Here is a 6,710-nt window from a genome sequence, read left to right as displayed (position 1 = left end):
GACATTTTGATGTAATCTTAGGGATGAGGATTAGAAGATAATCAAACATTCATAGTCTTAGCCATTCTCATTATGTTGAATTTGTGCTTATGAGATACAATCAGTCTGATTGTAAGACCGCATGTACTCCATACGATTCTTCTTGTATACTCGAGAAAAATAAGGGTAATGGAGTATCTTAACTTGAATACTCAAGAGTTATAGGATGTCTGATGAATTTAATGAACTGTAAGAGTCCAGACATTGCCTATATTGTGAGTAAGTTAAGTAGATATACTTGTAGTCCAGAGCAAGATCATTTGGATGCGCTTAGTAGAGCATTATGGTACCTAAAATACTATATTACTTTTTGTTTGATTTATGAAAGGTATCTTGTTGTCATTGAGGGACTTTGTAATGCAAACTGGATAATTGACTCAGAGGAGTCTAAGTATACGAGTGGATATGTTTTCACTCTAGCAGGAGGGTTTATTTTTGGAAGATTTCCAAACATACATATATTGCTCAATTCATTATAGAATCTGAGAGTATTGCGTTAGATAAAGCACGAGAGGGGGCCGAGTGCCTAAGATGCTTTTTAGAAGACAGTCCTCTCTGGCATAGGCCCGTGCCATCTATATCTATACATTGTGTTAGCCAAGGTATAATAGCTAAAGCTAAAAGTAACTAATCTCAATTGGCGTTATTTCCATTGATTGGATAAAGTCCAAGGAGAATATCGCACAAACTTTGACGAAAGGTTTGTACAAAGAGATAGTTAAAAATCCATCGAGGGGGGGGGGGGGGGGGGGGTGAGTCTTAAGCTCATAAATTAAACTTGCTATGAAGGATGATCAACCTTGCTGACTGGAGATCCCAAGATCAAGGTTTTGAATGAGACAACTAATTTGTGGTGGGTAAAGGTAAACACTATTAGAGAATTTCATTATCCGTCCCTTCCCTATGGTGTAGACGTGATAATGTGACTGCATGTGAAGGATGACTTTTAAGAAGTCTTAATGAGTTATATAGTTTCAATTTAAGATTGAAGTGGGGTGTAGCAGTAACACTCTTTATGGAAACTCACCTATTTGAATGAGGAAGTGAGGCCGCTTCCTATGAGAATATGAGTTTTGATTCTCTGGAGCATTCTGGGAAACAGGATTGAACAAAACGACACGAGCTTGGCAGCAACCTTGGAGATATCATCCGTGGTCGTTATCGCCAATTACATCAAACGCTAGCAGTTCAAGACATAGTTCACTGTCTCTAGCAAGTGATTCCGGTAATATCTCACTAAGAAAAGGTTCAAGACCTCATGGACACCTCTGCCTAAAATGGAATTTCATGCGTTTTTTATGTGATTTTAGTTTTTATGGTTTTGGTATTAATGGAAGTTAGGACCTAAGGGTCACTAATCGTTCACTAGTTCAATCCATAGTATGACCCTGGGGTCAACACACTGTTGTGTGAGGGAGATGACGTTGGAATGGCTAGTATGACTTCAACATGCACGATCTGTCTGTATGTTCAGTCAGTTCGGGTCGTGAGATTGGATTGTTGATTTACCAAGATCTATCTTTTTTTTCGTGTTTTATTGAGTTTTCATTCATGTGAGAGATTGTTGGAAAACGACTAATAAAATATGATTTTTAAAATTTTAATAAAAATTATAATTTATTGTTTTCTTTTGTGAATGAAAAACTCATTAGTCCCACACCGTGGAGTTTCTACTTTTTAGTTGTTTTAAGAGACTATATAAGCTTTTTAGTCCCACATCGGGGAGTTCATCTTTTTAAGTTGTATTATTCCATTATATAAAGAAATTCACTACTTTTGTAAAATCTATGGGAAAGGGGATTCTATATTTTTTTAGAGACCCCCAAGGGAAAATATTTTATAATGATTTCTTTAAAGTTCGCGATTTTCATTAAGAGTTTTTTCGGAGTTGCCAAGCTCAAGTTGAGCATCTACTGCATATGCTAGTAGTAGGTGTAGTAGGGTGTTTTATCCTGGAGATATCCATCCTGTGAGGGCTATAGCATCACTCTGGAATGTATCTGGGCGCTAATGTCTTAAGGACAGCGTGTTGAACACGTGACTCACTCTGTTTTTCAAAGTTTTGCCTTGTTGTTGTTGCGAAGATCTGGGGAAATCGTTCATTTCGTCAAATCGATCACTTCCATCATAAAGGAGATAAGTATCAATAACTTTTGCTTATTTGATTGTTCCTTGTTTTTGATTATTGCACCCAACAATAGACTCCTAGCTACACATAACACGAGGGAAACCAACTCAGATTATGTGTGTCGTTTCCTTCACCTACTTTAACAATTGTCTACTCTGAAGATTTAGGATCCTGGATGGCATTACTACTCAAAAAAAGATCAAGGATTACGAATGTAATTGTTCACTTTGATCGTCTCTGTCGTTTTAAGCTTAACTAGAACACCGCTGCCACGGTAGGAAGGGTCGACCGAAGAAAAACGAAACAAATAACAATTTCCGCCGATAGGTATATACTATCTTCGTTTCAGGAAAAACGATATTTTTAGAGTTTCATTTTGCTTAATAATATGCCAAATTGATAAAGTGATCACTTTTCTTGAAACTGAGGGAAATTGAAAAGGTGAAAGTATCTATTTTGCTGCAACGGAGTGAAAGTATCACTTCTCCTGAAATGGAAAATTAGTCGATACATAAAACAAAATATGGTTGCATAATATATTATGTATCCTATGTGGTGGTTTGCATAGACTATTCATTGAATTTTCGAAAACTATGCCTAAAGTGAAAGTATCACTTATTTCTGAAACGGAGGGGGTACATCGTTTTATTAGTTGTTACGGAAAATTAGTTTGATGCATAAACCAAAATATGGCTACACAAAGTATTATGTATCCTTTGTGGTGGTTTTGCATAATGGATATACATACAATTTTCTAAAATTGTGCCTAAAATGATAAATACCTCTGAATTTTTCGTAAAAACTCTAAATTTGATATTGTTGTTTGTACTCATTGCGTAGTTTTTTTTATAACCTTTCCAACGAGATAAAATTTATAAAATTCTAAGGCACGAATTTTTAGATATGTAATATTAAAGTTTATTTGCCAATTATACCCTTTAAGAATAGGATACATAAGGAGTTATAATAATTAGACTAAAGGGAGGGATATCTTGGTATTATCAAGTGCGCACTACCAAAATCTTTTTATAACATTGCAAATTTATGTGAGGTTTCAATTTACAAAAATGTGACCATAAAAGTGACTCCCTCATTTTGGACCCTGCGGTCGGTCAACCCAATTATCAAGAGCCCATAAAATAATTTCAGTAATTATTTTCGGTAGTCAGTCCGAAGATTTGCCATTCATTCAAAGGTGACTAATTCAAGATGGGCCATTCATTCAAAGCATTATTATTGGGCTCTAGTTGGTGACTAATTCAAGATATCCCGAAGGATAAGTTTGACATTTTCCAGCCAAGAGGGAATGACATCCTTGAGTGCCAATGCAAGCATTCGAGCCTTTGAAGAGTTTAAACTTAATAAAAAATAACTACTCCCTCCATCCCATTATAAATTGACCTAGTTTAAATTTGCACAATTTTTAAAGCAAACAAGAGAAAATTGTACTTTTGAGTATTTTTTATAATTATACCCTTATGGATAATAAATAGTGAAATTTTAAAATGATTAATCACTCAAACTACACCACGGATGTTGGTAAACTTAGCAAACGAATATAAACATGCATATCAAATTATACATATTTATTATATTTATTATAATCAATTAAAAGAATAATTTTAGAAACATCTCATTGTTTAGTGATATAGGTCATTTATTATGGGACAAAATCTAAAAATAAATAGGTCAATTAAATAGTGGGACGGAGGGAGTATATAGACTGGCCATCGTTGAATTTGAAATTGAATTGTTATTCAAATGCAATGAATCATCCTAAGATGTGTGATTCATACGTTTTCACCCTTTAAAATGTCAAGGCTGCTAATGAGGGTGCCAATTTGCTTGGGTGCACCGACCCAGAGGCGATTGCTTTTTTGTCCCATACATATATTGGTACACCCCAAGAAATCCGATACCCTATTAGCAATCGGGTGCGATTCCGAAGACACCTGTTAGATTTTGATCGCCTACCGAATGAAACTGTTGTTAGTTTTCCTTCATATTCACACCAATTATTTGTTGACAGTACCCATTCCATTACATTAATACTTTAAAAGCCATGTTGATGCTCCTAGTGGTGATCATGCTGCTTTTGGTAACGCTCATTATATATGAAAACTATGGATGGACAGCAGTGAGGCAACGTAGGTTAATCGGTATTAGTGATTTTCAAGTAAACTCCGGCCCTTCCACAGTAGCAAACTTTTTATATGACCAGATTAATTTAGTGCCATATCAGGATATATAAAGAGAATACTTTCTTAATATCCAATTAATATCAACATAAGCACCAATTTATATGCCTAAACGCGCAATTAACATATACATATCCTGAGTTCCCCACAGACGAACAATCAATTATGTATGAGAGTAGTAGTGGTAAAAAGATGTTAAACAGAGATGAGAATATAACCAATCCCACTATCCAGTGCATTTTAGCTACTTCCAAGAACACTCGTACACACACTTGATCTTATCACACTTTACCAACACCACTACGCCAGACATTATTGTTGCTACTACTTTTAAAATATACTTGTGTCAATAAATTCTTGCATTCTGATCCCAATTCTTAATCCTTGGTACAAGGGTTTTGGTTGGATGGTGAGAGATTAGGCAATTCGCATTATAACCAACATAAATCATACATGTTGCTTACTATCCAGGCTCACATTGGTTTTGACCCATATACTTTTTACTCATGTGCAAGCAATGTAAGTTGATCGTATGTGCTTCGTCTAAGCTGACTCTGTTATGGCCATATCAAAACATGTTTACACGAAAAAACCACGGGAGTACAAAGGCCATTACCAAGCAAGCCATTAGGAAGTTACAGAATGGTTGTCCTCGCCAGAACCCCCATCTCCTTTCAGAAGACTCGCCGCTGGGCCATCTACTCTCCTCTCGTTCCACTCCTCCATGAATCTATTGTCCCACACACCACAACCATGCATAATCATATGAATTATTACAATTGATATGGCCAAGCGAAATCATATGACTTTAATTATTTCTAGGGATTAACCCGTGTCATAATGGCACGGACATGATTTTTATTTGATATGTATTTCCGACTTTTGAATATTTGATTTAATATTCATTATTCGTCGTGTTACCCTCCTTATAAAAAGTGAAGAAAAATTGATTGATATTGTAGCGCTCCCTAAGCTAGCAGCTGACTAATCCAAGAGATTAACTAAATAAGAGGCACTAAAATTTAAATCAGTTACTTAAACATTCAATTAAGAAATCTGCTACAGAATTTAACCCAAAACTAGCCCCGCTCAAAAATATATATATACAAGAACTCCTCTCAAAATAATACACATACAATAGTCATTTGGTTTACAAATAGAATATACAACATAATAAACATATCAGAATACAACCAACTAACAAAGTCAACTTCTCGGAGCTTTCGCTGCGCAACTCTGATCTGTTCAGAAACTGAAAGTGGAAATGGGTGAGCACATCATCCCTAAAATGGGTGCCCCGTAGGAATAACATTTAACTTTTAAGTACTTATTGAAAATGATTTGAAAACAATTCATGTTTTCCCTAAACGTTAAAGCGCAATCAATTTCACATAGGTAAACAATCATGTATATGGAACTAACTCCTTCCAAACAATATATAATAATGGTGACTCGTCCCGCACCTAGATAGCTATATGGTGACTCGTCCCGCACCTAGTGATTGCATAAAAGCTCGAATTCATGTAGATAAAAATGAAGGAGCAGTATCCTATATACCACAGATGGAAATTCTCATTTCTCAAACAATTCATAAAGACAAACAAAGCATTACAATTCCTTTCCAAGCAATGGAAAGATAAAAGAAATAACAGAACTTTCGTAAATCAAAGTTAAACAATGCATGGAATACACAATCACATAATGCATGAATTTGTTAAACTTAACTTTGGTAAAAGAAAACAACAATAATCACAAAAGAGTTAAAGTATTCCCACCTCTTTTGATGACAAGCCACGCTTACCTCGAGATCCACGATCCACTGGTTCTTCCTTTGATTTATTCTAACTTTATTTCCTTAAATTTATATCATCGCTAAGTAATCCTTAAGGTGTACTATTAATAAGAATTACATTTTGCTATTGCTATCCTACAATTATTGTCCAAATAATATTTACACTAACTCTAAACTTTACAGTAATTAGTATCATATAGTATTATTATTTGCTTATCTTATCAAAATTATTGTCTTACTTATATTATCATTTTCATTATTCTTAAGTTAATAGTCCAGTTGGTACACTAAGCATTAATCTTCTAAATATAATCCTACATTCGCGAAAAGATTGATATATTAGATTTTATTTATCCATATTGAATCCATATACTCTATCTTGTTAAATATTGGCGTTGGTAATTTAATATGTTCTAAATTTTGAGTCTGCATAAAATTCTAATATGTCTTAATAGTCTTTAGATTTTATTATTAATTAATAAGTATCTTATTCATATGCAAATTTATTCTCCTTTTAGTCTAATTTTGTTCTAAGCGCAAGTACTATAAATAT

The sequence above is a fragment of the Papaver somniferum genome, chromosome 6 (assembly GCF_003573695.1).
Source record: "Papaver somniferum cultivar HN1 chromosome 6, ASM357369v1, whole genome shotgun sequence".
NCBI classification, from domain to species: domain Eukaryota; kingdom Viridiplantae; phylum Streptophyta; class Magnoliopsida; order Ranunculales; family Papaveraceae; genus Papaver; species Papaver somniferum.
This window is presented reverse-complemented; position numbering follows the sequence as displayed.